Here is a 17,841-nt window from a genome sequence, read left to right on the forward strand (position 1 = left end):
TGTCTTCTCCTGCTGAGCAATAATGGAAGACAGTGAGCAAATGCCAACTCAGTGATCCCATGGGAACCCTTCTGGGCTGTGGTGTTTACACAGGATGAGATCAGAAGGGTTGCTGCTGGCTCGGGAGCCCTGAATGTCCACAGAGCACCACAGTGTCTGTGGAGCCTGGAGCTCCGGCCCCTAGTCCTTCCGACAGAGGCCTGAGGTGTGGCTAGAGGTCGCCTACCTTCCTTGGCCTGGCCAGGTAAATGCAGGGTGAGAGCAGAGCATTGCATATTCTCACCAACGCTCCTTTTTTCTTCATCTGTTCATTCTTCCTGCCCATATCCCTTCACTGGGCCCTGGTTGAGAGCACTGGGAAGGTGCTGGGGACTCTCGGATCTTGTCCTCAGGTAGCTCACAGTCTAGCTGGGGGGATAGATATGTCAAAGGATTGGTCGTTCAGATGTTAAACACCAAAAAAGCAGACTGAACTAGGCCCAGTGACCATAGGAAAGGTGCGGGATTAGCTCAAAGGGAGGGTATACACAAAGGCTTCCTGGAGGAAGCATTTTATGTGAGCTGAGCTGTTTTGACCTACAGAGAACTGCACGTGTCATAACTGTACAGTTTGATTGGTTTTTACAAGTTGGAATAAACTGGTGTAAATAGCACCCAGATCAAGAAACAAGTCCAGCACCCCAGAAGCCCCTCGCGTGTCCCCTCCTGGGCACTAGCCTCTCTCTCTCCCTGGCCTCAAGGGGTAGCCACTCCCACAGTCTCCTGACTCCTAAAGCATTGGCCTGTTTGAACTTTTTATAAATGGAACCATTCTGCCTTGGTGGCTGAGATAGAGCTGCGAGAATAAATAGGAATCCATCAGGGGGCCAGGCAGAGCAGGGCATTGTGGGAAGGAGGGGTAGTAGGCTCCAAGCAGAGAGATGGAATAACATCGTGTGGGAAAACTGTCTGCCTTCAGCACTGCTAGAGCATAAAATTCAAGGGGTAAAGAGGCATGCAGAGGAAGGCAGGGGGAGATAGACCACAGAGGGCCTTCCATACCATGCAGAGGAGTTGGGATTTTAGCCTGAGAACCAGTGATCCCTAAATCTGACTGACCATCACAATAGCCTGGGCAACTTTTAAGGCATACAGATCTCAGAACCCACCATCAGGGATTTGAGATTTTTGAAGTTCCTCCCTGATGATTCTCATAATTAGCCAAGTTTGGAGGCCACTTTATAGAGAGAATGGGGAACCACTGAAGGGTTCTAAACAAGACAGTGGGAGCTGAGTTTTGAAGGGTGAGGTATGTCGTCTAATGAGTTGACTATGGCAGATGGCAAGAGAGGCCTTGGCCTGATCTGGGATACAGCAAAGGGGTTTAGAGTGGAAAGGACAATCTTCAGAGATAATTAAGAAGCAGAATGAACCAGGTGTGTTGATCAATTGGCCATGGCCAAACCCCATGGAAGGTACCAGGTTTCTGGTTTGCGGCTACTGTATGGACATGAACACATTTTGGGGACAGAAAAAAGTAACATCAATCACATCTTATTTTTGTTTGATTCATTCATCTCTAACTTCACCCCAATTTCTCTACCTACCTTTCTAAACCATTTATTCATGCGGCCAAGTGTTTTAAATGCCAAATATCTATCTGACATTGTTCCAAGAACTGAGTCACATCTAGAAGACAGGATCAAAAAGATAAAAAATATTGAGAATTCACTGTTATCATTTCAGAAAAAAACGTTGGAACTTTTTTTCCTTTCAATTCACTAAGTATATGCCAGGGAAGAGTCAAATGTCAGGTTAGATCCCAGCGGAGTACATATGAGTGAGTGATGTGGTCGCGAGGCAGGGGAGGAGCAGAAGAACCATCCAGTGACAGGTAATAAGGATATTTTAAACTTGTGTTGAGAGCCTAAATACTACTCTACTCCTCCCAACAACTCTGTATTTGTTGTATTTATTATCTATATTTGCACACATCAGGAAAGGTATCCTCACAGAAAGTGAATAATTCACCTTCAAGAACACAGCTAATAGTTATAATGTTAAGGTTCAAGCTGGATCATGTGACTCACTGCAACCCCAAATTTGGAGAGACAGATTCCCTCATTTTCACATGGAGAGATTGAGGCTCTGAGTGGTTTGTTATTTGGCTCAAGGTTGAATAGCAAGCAAATGGCAAAGCCAGCTGAGTAGAAATCAGTCTTTATCTGCAGCCCTGGCCTGTGACCCCATGCAGCTCAGCCACTGAAGGAAGCTCTGCCTGTCCTGAACATGACCCATGGTTCTATAAGCTGCCTCTGAATATTCTGTTGTTGGGACTGGGCTGGAGGTCAGGTTTAGGATCTGGCTGAGTTCGGATGTTGCTTTGCTGGAGAGTCTTCTACAGGCCAAGGACAGGCCGCAGTGACAGGAAAGCGCTACCTCGCCTTTCTAGAACTTTTGCCCAAATATGCCCCAGGCTGTTAGGAGCAGATGTGTTGAGGTCATGTATTGAGTTCTCTTTCATGTGTTGAGTTAGACTAGAGCCAATCTAGAAATGGAATCAAGAATTAGCACAGATTTCTTTAGCCACATGCAATCAGCAAAGTAAGAGAGATCGATTTGAGGTGGGAGCAAGGGCAAATCAAAGAAAATCTCAACATCCACATTTACAGGCAGGCACACAGAGCAATTTTTAATAATGAGTGCTGATGTCCTGCTTTCAAAAGGGCCAGGACTCTTCATCCAAACTTACAGGCTGGGGGCCACCTTGAAGAGGAGCAGAAAGGCATGATGGCCCCATATGCCCCCTCCCACGATGCCCTTTCTTGCCTCTGCCCACTTCCGGGCAAGATCTCCTGCTGGTCCCCATCACAGCAGGCCACCGAGGACACACTGACTGCCCCTCCAGTCCCCACTGTCACTGGCTCCTGGAAAAATGATTTCTCTTGACACACTCTGAACAGTTAGGCTGCTTAAAGGGAACATATCCTTAAGAAAAGCCTAATGAAATGATCAGAAGGCAAAAGGATGGCAGTACAAATGTTTACATCATCTGAACTGAACAAATCTGACATCAAGCCAAGGGGCTGGGGCAGCTATAACTCCCACTTTGAAATAGCTGTTGTGAACAGTGACTCAGCAAAGCAATGGGGAATGGAGGGAGAAAGTAAGCCAGCTAGGATCTGGTCTGTTGGCATGTTGTCTCCTTTCTCTGCACAAATCTAACACCGAAGTAACATCACTGGGGCTCAGCTGGGCCTAGACCAGGCCCAGGACTGGGGCTGACTGCATTAACTCAATTCTATCTGAACTGAAGTATGAGCATCCAGGTGGGTTGGGGAGCACAATCTCAATCTCGTCTTGGACTCCCACATCCTCTGGTCCTTCCAGGAGACCCAGAGTAGAACCATGCCCCGAACTTCACCTTTACTTATATGGAGCTCTCACCTAGGGATAGGTCCAGACACCTAGAAAGTATCTGGTACCCAGTAGGAGCTCAACAAATATGTGTTGAATGAGTAGGTGAACAGCAGACTTTAACATGGTCTTTTCCCTAAAGTCAATCACACTCAACATGACTTGAGAATTTTGTGGAAGATGTGTCTTCAGAGCAGCAAGTTTCAATGATATGGTGTCAAAGAGAGTTAATTTATTCACTTAACAAATAGATTTTTAACACCCTCTATGTCCCTGTGCCAGGCACTACGTTAGGAGTTAAGAATATACTAGTAGGTAAGAAGTATATTTCCTCTCTGATTAACGATGTATGCTTCCACCCTATAGGATTATGAAAATTAAGGACGATAATATAGACCCTTAGTACAAGAAGTAGTAAATGTTAACTGTGTTATCATTATTGGAAAAAATGAACAAACAATTACTAAAAGTTGTTGTAATAACTGTGAAGGAAAAGAGTAGCAAACTCGGGGGGCCTAATACAGTTTGGGAAGTCAGGGTGGGGCAACTTCCCAGATGTGGTGACATTCAAGAGTCCCATAGGATGAGTGACAGCAGGGAGCCAGGGACTGTGAGGTTTCCCTTCAGAACCACCATAGAAGGTTTCCAAGCATACAAGAGTGTCAAGCAGCTGCTTGAGAAACTTGGGAGTAAGTCTGAGGGATAGAAAGCTAAGGCAGTCCAGGACCATGGCCCTGGATGAAGTTCAGAGGGGGCCGCAGAACATTTGGGGAAGGATTTGCCAAGACGCCAAGTAAGTTTGATTGCCAGGAATGAATGGCTGGAGAACAGGACAGACGATAGAGTGGAGGTGGCCTGGAGAGCACAGAGATGGCTCTGAGGCAGAGGGCGGACAGGGTGGGCCTGACCCTGAATGTGTGTGGTGGAACGAGTGCTTGACCAGGAGACTTGGGTCCTATCTTCTAGTGCTATGTGATCTTGAGAAAGTTCTATTCTCTGGGACCCAATTTTCTTAATAACAAAATAGAGATTGGGGCGCCCGGGTGGCTCAGTCGGTTAAGTGTCTGCCTTCGGCTCAGGTCATGGTCCCAGGGTCCTGGGATCGAGTCCCGCATCGGGCTCTCTGCTCAGCAGAGAGCCTGCTTCTCCCTCTGCCTGCCACTCACCCTGCTTGTTCTCTCTCTCTCTCTCTCTCTCTCCCCCTCTCTCTCTCTCTGAAAAATAAATAAATTAAATATTTTAAAAATAATAATAAAATGGAGGTAGTAGTGATTTCATTGTCTATCCTACAGGGCTCTTAAGATCGAATGAGATAATGTATGTTAAATGTCTCTGGGAACTCAAGTGCTAGAAGTGATGGGAAATCGGACTATCACCTTCCTTACTATTCTCTTGCAAGAAAATTGAGTGGAAGTGTGGAGCACTCTACAGATATCGGGGATGAATTAATTAATTCACTCATTTAACACACTTTTTTTTTTTTTTTTGGTGCAGTGGGGTATGCAGAGATGAGTAGGCGATGGTCAGACCCTCCAGCTTGCAGCCTGGTTGGAAAAACAAACTTGTAAAATGATAAGATAGAATGTGTTTTGTGTGTGTGTGTAAAATGTATAATTGGCAAATTAGGTTGGGAGATTTCAGGAAGTCTTTCAGAAGAAGTGGTACTTGGTGGTATTTGAGGTGAGTCTTGAAGGATGAATGGTTTGTCCAGACAGACCAGGATGGAAGTCATTGCAGCCTGAGAAAAAGATTCAGAGACATGAAGGAAGCATTCTGTATCCAATAAACCAAAAGTAGTGCTGTTTAAGTGAAATACCAGGAATGTCTGGAGCTGAGAATGGAAGAGGTATCTGGGTTTGAATGGCCCCGAAAGCAGAACCAGAGATAAGGCCTTGGGCGTAGGTAGTTTACTGGGGATGTGATCGCAGGAAGCAAAAGTGAGAGAAGGGAGAAAATGGGGTAGAGAACAGAGAAGAGCCAATGAAGTGTGGTTAATGAGCTACTTACTCCTATGAGCTCAGTCTTGCTGGGGACCATCTAAGCAACTATGTAGAATGTCCCACCAGAGGACAGGGAGGCTGTGGCAATTATCCAAGGATGTCTGTCCTCCACTGATGGAGGGGTACTCAGAGGGCATTAATTGCCTGAACTTTCAAGTTGCTCCTGTGTGAAATGAGTGAGCTTCTATAGCTTTGGAGAAAGCAGAGAACACTATGTGTGAGATTCTGGCAACATACAAGAAACGATCCGAATTCAGAAAGAAAAGAAAAGGAAGAGAAAGAGGAGAAAAAGAAAGTACATAAATCAATGAAATAAGGGCACAGAATCATTCAGTACCGATGGAAAAAAATAAGTGAAATGATTGAGATAAAGAATGATTGGACTGGAGACACAGAATGTGGAGGACAATCATGAGTGCTAAATGGCTCAGGACCTGCTTACTTGGAAGGATGAGAATGGGATGGTGTGCACCATGATGTCTTTGAAATGTGGTCGGTGACAAGACAAGACATCCAGTTCCAGGAGTCCCATTAACAGAATTTCAGTTGGAACAGAAATACAGAAGCTCTTTGGGGACAAGAAAGTATGGATGTCACTGAACACAACTCAGCCCATGAGCATGGATGAAATAGCCTGTGTCTTTGGGAGTCTAGTGGCAGTCTGGGGAGCCCCAGGCACTGGGCTTGCTGCAGAACTAGCAGGAGATATTTAACTAAGGAGGAAGATGGAAACTCTGTAAGTCTTCCAGAAACCAGGAGCCAAGGGGGCTGGCACTAATGGAATACTGCCAAGCATGTGAGTTTTCTTGGGGCACTTTCTCATTCCTTAGTTGTTTTCTCTCTTGGCCCTGTCTCCTAGTTCCTCCACATATTTAACCTGGACCAAATTAATGTTGAACTTCACTCCTCTCTGTTACTTGTCAAGGTTGTAAATCAATCTGATAAACAAATATCCCCAGGAGTTAGCTAATCATGGTCTTTGAGTATACTGCAATAGAGAACCTATTAGACAAAACAGGTTCTAAATCCAGCTTTACTACATACTATCTACATAGTCTTTGGGAAGGTGTTAACTTTTTTGATGTTTGGATTCTCAATCAATGTGCATTGACTCTTCCTCAGAGCTTAGAAGCAGTTGCAGCTCCCCAATCTATTTATGAGCTATAGAAATGAATCTCTAATGTGGCACTTCAGCCATGAGTAGAGAATAATTTACATACCGCACTTCTTCACAAGGTAAAGTTTATGGGCATGAATATGACTGATTTCATAATCTTTCCCCCTGTATGTATAGTCAGGACAAGGTTAAGCATTTATCTCTAGGAAACAGCTAGTCAACATTTACAGAAGCAACATAAGGAGGTCGTACACAGCCTGGATGTTTGGGTGGGTTTCTGGAAAACTTGATCACATTGTATATAGTAACTAATTGAGAGTAATTTGTAGATATTATGCCCTTTTAGTCATAAATACCTTTCTGTGTACTTTTTAAAAACAAAGACTTCCTATTGCATAATGTTTTAATGTTATATGCAATGATGATGTATTACAAAATCTATAGCCCCTCCATTCAATCTTCATAATTATCCCAATAATATCCTTTAGAACCATTTTTCCTGGTCTAGGTGCCAATCCAGATCATATGTTGTATTGTCTCTTTTATCTCCATGACTTGGGAACAGTTTCCCAGTCTCTCTCCATCTTAGTGCCTCACTAGATAATATGTAAGGCAAGTCAGAGATAACCAGACATTTGAGTAAAGTCTGAAACATGAAGAAAAAGACTAAAACAAACAAGTGAACAAAAGGGACTTGGAAGAAATGGCTACAATACAGAAACCAGAATAAAATATTTAAAATAGTTAAGTAGACTTCTCAGGGGAATTAGAGGTTTATAACCATGAAACAAAAGAAGGATGATAGAATGAAGGACTCTTACATATTAAAAATATGACATTAAAAAAATTTGCTTGAAAGATTAGAAGATAAAATCAAAGAAATCTCACAGAAACTCAAATGAACAAAAGGACAAAGAAATAGAAAACAGTAGGAAAAAAATAACAAATTTAGAGAATTAGCCACAAAGGTCCAACATCCGGCTAAGAGGAGTTTCTGAAAGAGAAAAGAATTAAACCAGAGGAGAGATTATAAAAAAAATATCACAAGAATATCACAAGAATATTTCCCCAAACTCAAGCACATGTCTTCGGAATGAAACAGGACATGGACTGTGTTACAGTGAATGAACAGAATCCCATGCCAAGGCACTTCATGTTGTTAAGTTTCAGAACACTGTGGATAAAGAAGAGATCCCATATCCTTCTGGAGAGAAAGAGAGGTCCTACAAAAGATCAAGAATCAGAAAGTCATCAGACTTCTCAACAACAACATTGCAGTCTACAGTATAATGAAAAAATGCTAATGCATAATGGAAAATTATTTTCAACCTAAAATTCCACATCCAGCTAAACTATTAATCAAATATGAGAATGAAGTAATTCACCTTGGGACATGCATGGATTTAAAAATAACTTCACATGTCCTTTTTGAAGAAGGTACTGGAAAATGCAATCCAAAAAAAAAAAATGAGTAAATTAAAAAGAAAAAAACTTGATACCTAAGGACTTGGGCTATAACCTAGGGGAGCATTGAAAGGAAGCCCTAGGGAAACTACCATGTCACAGTCCTGGAGAAGAACTGGTCCAGTTTGGAAAAACATACAGAGGACTTTCAGAAGGACTAGGAAATGCCCAAGGGAATTCTCAGCACAGAGTGCCGTGTATTCTCAGCACAGAGTGCAGTGCCTGGCACATAGTCCCTGTTATTTAGGAGATCACAATTGAAAACAAATACTCTTCAAAATACCCAAGCCAGCATTCTGCTTTCTTGGATTGCTCAAGACATGGAGAGAATAAGGAGTGGGATGAGACTCTGCCTTTTGGAGCCCAAGTTTTAAGTGGTCTGTGACTTTTGTTGGCAGGAGACTGTAGCTCCAATGTGGCCAAGGTTGTGCGTTTGAGCCTCAGGAGAAGTACTCAGCAAGCAGATTCCTATGGAGTAACAGCTGATTGTATTAGAGTGCTTTACTCCTCTCCTCTTTTTCCCTCTTTACTTGAGTTTTGTAATATGAAGAAGTTGTTCATATATCCAGAGTATATAAATAATATTCAGTGTTCAACAGGAAGAAAAAACAGCCCAAAAGATTTGAACAGAAAATTCACTGAAGAAGATATATAGATTGCAGTTAAGCACATGAGAAGGTGTTAAGCATCATTAGGGAACTGTTAAACATATTAGGGAAATGAAAATTAAATTACAAAGAGATATCACTATACACCTATTAGAATGGCTAAAATAAAAATACTAAAAATACCCAGTGTGGGTGAGGATGTAGAGTAACAGGAACTGTCATCACTACTGATGAGAATGCAAGATGACACAGCTATTCTGGAAAACAGTTAGACCATTTCTTATAAAGTTTAAACATATACTTATCACATAATCCAGGAATTCTACCTCTGGGTGTTTGCTGTAGAGAATTGAAAACTTATGTTTCTGCAAAAACTTGTACATGAATGTTTATAGCAGCTCAACTTATAATCCCCCAAACAAGGAAAATAAAACAAAATTTCCTTCAAGAGATGAATATATAAACAAACTGGTATATATAATGGAATATTCAGCAGCAAAAAGGCTACTGATACACCCTGTAACATAGATGAATCTTGAAGGCAGTACGTTGAGTGGAATAAGTCAGTCTCAAAGGCTACATAGTGACTTTCACTTCTAGGAAAATAGAGTAGATGTATTTTTCCCTATTCCTCCAGATAATTAGCCTGGAAATTATAAAACAAACATAAGAAGACTCTCAGAGTTGAGAGAAGAAGGCAGATCAGCTATGGACCTTGAGACTTTAAGAACAGGGAATTGAACAGCCTACGGGTTTTTTTTTTGGCCTCAAATATCCAAGAGTAAAAGTTGGAGAAGTTGACAACCTAGAAAAGCCAATGGATGTTGTCCCCCAAAATCCTAACAGAAGCCTGCTCTCTCTAGCCAAATGGCCATGTAAAATGCAACCTCACAAGATAGAAAACTTTTAGAAATTAACTGCTATACTTTAGACAGGCACTATGGGGAAAACTATAGCTCCTACCCTAGTGAAGGTCAGATGGGGAGCCTAAAATCTCATGCCCAACAGGCTATAACAAGGTTCCCTCCTGCTTCCCATTCGGGTAATGTCAGAAATAGTGTAGAGTCAGGATTTTCATCACTACCCAATGGTAAAGAGGTCATCTGCCTCCATGGTGTCTCTGGTGGCCACGTGGGGAGCAGTAATGAAGCAACCGTATCCCTCCCAGCCAGGAAAGTATCAGTGGAGGCAGAGTGGGGAGCCTGGAACTTTTACCTCTGCTCTATAGTAATGAAGAGCATTCCACTTCAGCCAAGGCCAAATGGAGAACCTGGTTTTCTATCTCTACCTAACTGTAATGAAGTGGAACCCCTTCTCCCTTCTCCATCCCTTTCCATCCTGGAGCAGTGTCAGAGAAAGCCAGCAAAAAAGAAGGCTTAAATAAGATCCTGAATTTCATAACTTAATACCCCAAGTGTCCAGGTTTCAACAGAAAGCCACTCATTACACCAAGAAGCACGAGGATTTCAAACTGAATGACAAAAGACAATCAATAGATGCCAACACCAAGATGAAAGAAATTTCGAATTATCAAAAAAGATTTTGCAGCAGCCATCATAAAAAAAAGCAATTACGAACACACATTAAAACAAATGAAAGAATAGTCTCAGAAAAAAATATAGAAAGTCTCAGTGAAGAAATAGGAGGTATAAAGATGAACCAAAGGGAAATTTTAGAACTAAGAAATACAGTAATTAAAATTAAATACTCAGTTTTAGAACTAAGAAATACAGTAATTAAAACTAAATACTCAATGAATGAACTCAGTGAGGCGATAGAAAGGAAAAAGAATCAGTGAGCTTGAAAATAAAATAGAAGTTACCCAAATTACTATCAGTCTAAGCAACAGAGGGAAGATACACTGAAAACAAATGAACAGAACCTCAGGACTAGTGGGACCCTAACAAAGGATGTAACTTGTGTCATTGGAGTTCCAGAGGAGAGGAGAAAAAGGGCAAGGCTGAAAAAGTACTCAAAGATATAATGGCTGAAAATTTCCCAAATTTGGCAAAATACAAAAACCTACAGATTCGAGAAGGTGAGTGAGCCCCAAACAGGATTTAAAAAGGTTGGGGCACCTGGGTGGCACAGTTGGTTAAGTATCAGACTCTTGGTTTTGGCTCAGGTTGTGATCTCAGGGTTTTAAGATCAAGCCCCCTGTGGAATCTGTTTAAGACTCTGTCTCTCCTTCTCCCTCTGCCCCTCCCCCCATCAAATAAATAAATCTTTAAAAAAAAAATCCATGCCAAGGTGTATCTTAGTAAAATTTTAGGAAAATAACACAGAAAAAAAATCTAAAAGCAGAGATAGAAACAATACCTATAAGGGGAAAACAATTCAAGTGACAATGGATTTCTCATCAGAAACCATGGAGGTCAGAAGAAAGTGGCACATTTTTCATGTGGGGTGGGGGGATGTCAACCCAGAATCCTATATCTAAGAAAATGTTCTTCAGTAATGAAGGGAAAATAAAGACATTCTTACATGAAATAAAATGAAAGAAGATTTGTCACCAGTAGACCAACCCTAAAAGAATGGCTAAAGGAAGTTCTTTAGCAGAAGAAAATGATAAAAGAAGGAATCTTGGAACATCAGGAAGAATAAAGAACATGGTAAGCAAAATTATGGGCAAAGAACCCTCTTGAGTCTTCTAAATTAAGTTTGATAATTGAAGCAAAAATTATAACACTTCTAATGTGGTTCTAAGTATGTAGAGGGAATATTTAAGTGGGCGCCTGGGTGGCTCAGTTGGTTAAGCGACTGCCTTCGGCTCAGGTCATGATCCTGGAGTCCGGGGATCGAGTCCCACATCAGGCTCCCTGCTCAGCAGGGAGTCTGCTTCTCCCTCTGACCCTCTTCCCTCTCGTGCTCTCTATCTCTCATTCTCTCTCTCTCAAATAAATCAATAAAGTCTTAAAAAAAAAAGAAAAGCATAAAGAGAGGAGGGTTAAGGGTACTACATTTTACTTGAACTGGTAAAATGATGGCACCAGTAATACCAAGAGCAGCACTAAAAAAAAGCTATATAAGAAAATACACTCAAAAATAGTATAGGTAAGGGGCACCTGGGTGGCCCAGTTGGTTAAGCATCTGCCTTCGACTCAGGTCATGATCTCAGGATCCTGGGATTGAGACCCATATACGGGGCTCAGCAGGGAGCCTGCTTCTCCCTCTCCTTCTACCTCTCCCTCCAGCTCGTGCTCTCTCTCTCACTCTGCTCTCTCTCTCTCCCTCTCAAAGAAATAAATAAAATATTAAAAAAAAACCCAAAACAAAAAAACAGTATAGGTAAATAAAGGTGAAATTCTGAAAAATGCTTAAGTAACCAAAAAATAAAATGGAAGACTGAAATCCTTACATATCAATAATTGCATTAAACAGCTATATGCAAAAGAAGGAAACTGTACCACTTTCTTATACCATACACAAAAATAAACTCAAAAAATGGATTAAAGACCTACATGTGAAGTTGAAGATTTCAATACCCTTCTCTCAAGAATTGATAGAATAACGAGATATAAAATCAGCAGAGATATAAAACTCAACAACACCATCAAAAAACAGAATCTAATCAGGACTTATATCATTCTACCCAACAGCATTAGAATATGTGTTCTTTTTCAGCATTTGTGAAACACATACCAAGATAGGTTGTATCCTGGACCACAAAACAAATCTCAACAAATTTGAAAGAATTGACATCATATACAGTGTATGTTCTCTAAACATAATTAATTCAAGCTAGTTATCAATAACTAAAAGATAATAGGAAAATGCCTGAACACGTGGAAACTAAACTATATAATCCATAAATCAGAGAGAAAGTCCCAAGGGAAATTAAAAAAAAAATGTTGAACTAAATCTAAATTAAAGTGCAACAAAATGGTTTGTAGGATACAGCTAAGGCAGTGTTGAGAGGGAAATTTATAGCTCTAACGTATACATTAGAAAAGAGCAAAAACCTCAAATCAGTAATCTATACTCCCATCTCAAGAACATAGAAAAAGAAGAACAAAATAAATATAAAACAAGCAGAAGGAAATAATGAAGTTAACAACACTTATCAGTGAAGTTTAAAACAAAAAAAAAAAAGAGAGAGAGAGAGAGAGAGAAAGAAAATCAATGAAACAAAGAGCTGGTTCTTTGAAAAGATCAATAAAGTCAACAAACCTCTATCAAGACTCACCAAAAACAGGAAAGAAGACACAAATTACCAGTATTAGGTATGAAACAGGGATTATTACTACAGACCCTGCAGACATCAAAAGGATAAGGGAATACTATGAGTAAGTCTACACATATTAATTTGACAAGTTAAACAGAATGGATCAATTAATAAAAAAACACAAGCTACCACAACTCACCCAATATGAAATAGATAATTTGAATAGCTTCAGAACTATTAATTGAATTGGTAGTGAAAAAAAATCCAACAAAGAAATATCCATGCCCAGATGGTGTCTTTGGAGAATTTTACTAAAAAATTAAAGAAGAATTAACACTAATTCTACACAACCTTTTCCAGAAAAAAATAAAATTAAAAAGAACATATGTATTAATCAATGTAGAAAAAGCACTCAACAAAATTCAATACCTATTCATGATAAAAACTTGGAAAATAGGAATAGAGGGGAACTTCTTTAACATGACAAAGAGCATCTACACGAATCTATAGTCAACATTATATTTAATTATGAAAGACTGAATGCTTTCTCCCTAGTATCAGGAACAAGACAAGAATGTCTTTTATCACCACTCTTTTTCAATACAGTGCTGGAGTTCTAGCTAGTGCAATAAGGCAGGAAAAAGAAATAAAAGTCATACAGACCAGAAAGGAATAAATAAAGCTGTCTTTATTTTCAGATTTGTTTTTCTACACAAAAATTCCAAGTGATCCACCAAAATCCCTCCTTGAACTAATAAGTAAGTTCAGCAAGGTCACAGGATATAAGATAAACATACACAAATCAATTGTATATCTATAAACTAGCAATGAACACTTGAACACTGAAATTAGAAGTGCAACACCATTCACAATTGCTTTAAAAAAATACATAGGTGTAAATTTAACAAAAGATGTACTGGACTTATATTCAGAAAACCACATGATGTTAATGAGAGAAATCAAGCAAGATCTAAATAAATGGAGAGACATACCATGCTCATAAATTGGAAAATTCAATACAGTAAAGATGACAGTTCTCCCTAAACTGATATATATAATTTATATATTTTATAAATATATAAAATAATTTTTATATATTATATATAACACAATACCCTATCAAAATCCCTATAAGATTTATTTTGTACATATAGACAGGATTATTTTAAAATCTATGTAGAAAGGCAAAGAAACTAGACTAGCTAAAACAATTTTGAAAAGGAAGGGTAAGGTGGGAGGAATACATATGCCCAGCTTCAGGGCATATTATATACTTACACTTATCAAGACTATGTGGTATTAATAAGGGAACATACACATAGAAAAATGGAGAATAGAGAATCCAGAAATTGACCCACACAAATATGTCTAGCTGATTTTTGGGGTAAGAGCTTTATTGGGATATAGTTAATATATTATACAATTAGCTTACTTAAAATGTAAAATTGAATGGTTTTTAGTGTATTCTCAGAGTTATGCTATCATCACCACAATCAATTTTAGACCACTCTTATCATTTCCAAAAAACCCCTATATCCTTTATCAGTCACCCCCATATTTCCCCAATTCCCCTCACCCCCCCCCCATTAGTACTACGTCAACCACTAACCCATGTTCGGTATCAATGAATTTGCCTATTCTGGACATTTCATGCCTACCTGCAAGAACAATTCAATGGAGGAAAGAAACCTTTTTTAACAAATTATTCTGGCACAGACTTCTGTAGACAAAAAAGAGAAACATGAACCTCAACATAAGTCTCACACCTTATGAGAAAATTAACTCAAAATCGATCATGGACTTAAATGTAAAACATAAAATTATAGAACTTTGACACACAAAAAATAGAAAATCTTTAAGGTATACAAGTAGGCAGATTCTTAGACTTGACACCAGAAGCATAACCCACGGAAGAAGGAAAACTTGCTAAATAGAACTTAATAACAATTTAAAATGTTTGCTTTGCCCCTGTTAAGATGATAAAAAGACAAGCTATAGAATGGGGCAGGGGCTATTTGCTAACTAGATACCCAACAAAGAACTAGTATCTAGAATGTATAAAGAACTCTCAAAACTCAACAGTGAAAATGAAAGCAATCTAATTAGACCATAGGCAGAAGACACAAATAGTCATTTTACTGGAGAAGACAGAGAGATGGCAAATAAGCACATGAAAGTTTGCTCAACACCATCAACCATTAGATTTCTTTAATATAACATCCTTCAAATGACAAAACCGTAGAAATGGAGAACACGTTAGTGGTTGTCACAGGCAGGGTAGGGTGGGAGAGAAGTGGGTGTGGCTATAAGGAGCAATAGGAGAGATCGTTGTGGTTTTGGAAATGTCTGTAGCTTGACTGTCATGTCAGTATTCTGGCTGTGGTATTGTACTACGGTTCTGCAAGCTATTACCATTAATGGAAAGTGGAAAAGGGTACGCAGGATCTCTGTATTATTCTTTACCACTGCATGAATCCACATTTATCTCAAGATAAAAAATTTAATGTAAAACAAGTTTACATACTGTCTCATTCCACTTATAGGACATTCTTGAAAAGACAAAGTATGGAGATGGAGAATAGCTCAGATGTTGTCAGGGGCCAGAAGGTGAGGGTGTGATTATGGAGGCAAAGTACCAGGGAGATTTTTGGATGATGGGACTGTTCGATACTCTGCTTGTAGTGGTAGTTATGTGAATATATGTATGTGTCAAAATTCATAGACTTATACACCAAAAAGAGAGGAAATTTTAAATGTATAATCAAAGAATATAATCAAGAAAAAATTATTAGTAACATATGCAGCTCATTTGTTTTTTACAGAGTTTGGGTGAGTCTGGTTGGATAATAACAGCAGTTTTAGATTTGCTTGAGTCTATCAGTTTGGAAAGTGTTCACTGTAGCACAGTGGGAAGAACACAAAATGTGGAGTCAGACAGTCGGGTATTGTGTCTTGGCGCCACCATTTATTAGGTGTGTGATCTTGCTGGTCCTCATTATTTTATTTGTAAAGTGGGACTACTACCCACATCACAGGGTTATTTTGAGGCTGAAATGGAGTGAGAGAACCTAGATTTATTGTAGGAGGCCTAGAAATCTAGAAGGATGCCAAGCATTTTCTGTAGAAAATAAACTGTAGGCTTTGAACATAGTTGTGTAACTACTTAAAAATGTGCATAAACACTGTTGTGATCCATTAAAATAAAAACATATAACTGAAAATTAACTTTATGCTTTTAGATATTTTCAAGTATAAAGGACTTTGCTACTTGAAAGTGAATATACTTGGATATATTTGAAGTCCTTTATATTTGCATGTATTAGAAATAAGTGAGACAACGTCTGGCACGTTAAGTAACTGCTTGGTACTTGATAACTGTTAAGAAGAAGTAGTAGAAGTTGTGGAAGTAGAAGTAGTAGCGGCAGAAATAGTAGTAGTAGTAGTAGTAGTAGTAATAGAAGTAGTAGTATTAGTAGTAATAGTAGTAGAGGAAGAAGATGATGATGATGAAGAAATAGTAGTGGTAATAACAGCAGCAATAGTAACCATAGTAGCAACAGAGGCCATAGTTGTAATGGTAGTAGCAATAATAGTAGTAGTAATAACGGCGGCAGTAGCAATAGTGGTATAACAGTAGGCATAGTGGTAATGGTAGTAGCAGTAATAGTAGTAGTAATAACGGCGGCAATAGCAATAGTGGTATAACAGTACGCGTAGTGGTAATGGTAGTAGCAATAATAGTAGTAGTAATAACGGTGGCAGTAGCAATAGTGGTATAACAGTAGGCATAGTGGTAATGGTAGTAGCAGTAATAGTAGTAGTAATAACGGCGGCAATAGCAATAGTGGTATAACAGTAGGCGTAGTGGTAATGGTAGTAGCAATAATAGTAGTAGTAATAACGGCGGCAGTAGCAATAGTGGTATAACAGTAGCCATATTTGTAATGGTAGTAGCAATAATAGTAGTAGTAATAACGGCGGCAGTAGCAATAGTGGTATAACAGTAGGCATAGTGGTAATGGTAGTAGCAATAATAGTAGTAGTAATAACGGCGGCAATACCAATAGTGGTATAACAGTAGGCATAGTGGTAATGGTAGTAGCAATAATAGTAGTAGTAATAATGGCGGCAGTAGCAATAGTAGCAGCAGTAGCCATAGTTGTAATGGTAGTAGTAAAAATAGTAGTAGTAATAATGGCGGCAGCAGTGATAGTAGTAGTAGTAACAGTAGGCATAGTGGTAATGGTAGTAGTAGTAACAGCAGTAGTAATAACAGGAGCAGTAGTAACCACAGTAGTAATAGTAGCCACAGTGGTAATAGTGGTGGTAGTGGTAGTAGTAGTAACAGTGGCAGTAGTCACAGTGGTAGTCATTGTCATCATTGAAGTAGTATTTCACATGCATTGTTTTATTTAGCCCTCCCACTGGTCTGAGGGGTGAAGGGCAGAGCTTGTAAGCCCCATTATACAGCGACAGCACCGAGGGTGATGGAGGGTGCCTCCTTTCCAAGACCTTGCGGTTTGAACTTGCCACACCTGGGAGGAGAGCCCAGGTCTTCCACTTTGGAAAGCCTGGCCTAGAGAAGCCAGCGGCGGTGGCTATCTTAGTCGGCTTCGTCTACTACCGCCAGAGACCATGGACTGGGGCTTAAACACCACACATGTCTTTCTCTCGGTTTTGGAAGCTGAAGTCTGAGATCAAGGTGCCTGCGGATTCAGGGTCTGGTGAGGTGTCTTTCTGCCTTGCAAATGGCCGCCTTCTGGCTCTAGTATGGTGGACAGGGAGAGCACTCTGGTCTCCTCTTCTTGTAAGGGCACTGACCCCATCGTGGGAGCCCCACCTCATGACCTATTCTAAACCTAATCACCTCCCACAGGCCCTACGTTCAAAACCATGACATTGGGAATTAGGGCTTCAGCATAAGAATGTGGGGCGGGGGGCACAAACATTCAGTCCATAGCAGCAGTCCTATTAGTATTTGAGGGAAGAATTCTACATCCAGAGAGACTGGTTCTTCACTTGGCACTGATGCCTCAGGGGTCGCACAGTGTGCTTCAGCAGGACAAGTGGCGTCCCAGGGTGCCTCCTGTG

The sequence above is a fragment of the Eumetopias jubatus genome, unplaced genomic scaffold (assembly GCF_037043125.1).
Source record: "Eumetopias jubatus isolate StellerSeaLion01/CBP00866 unplaced genomic scaffold, mEumJub1_p1.0 scaffold_4, whole genome shotgun sequence".
NCBI classification, from domain to species: domain Eukaryota; kingdom Metazoa; phylum Chordata; class Mammalia; order Carnivora; family Otariidae; genus Eumetopias; species Eumetopias jubatus.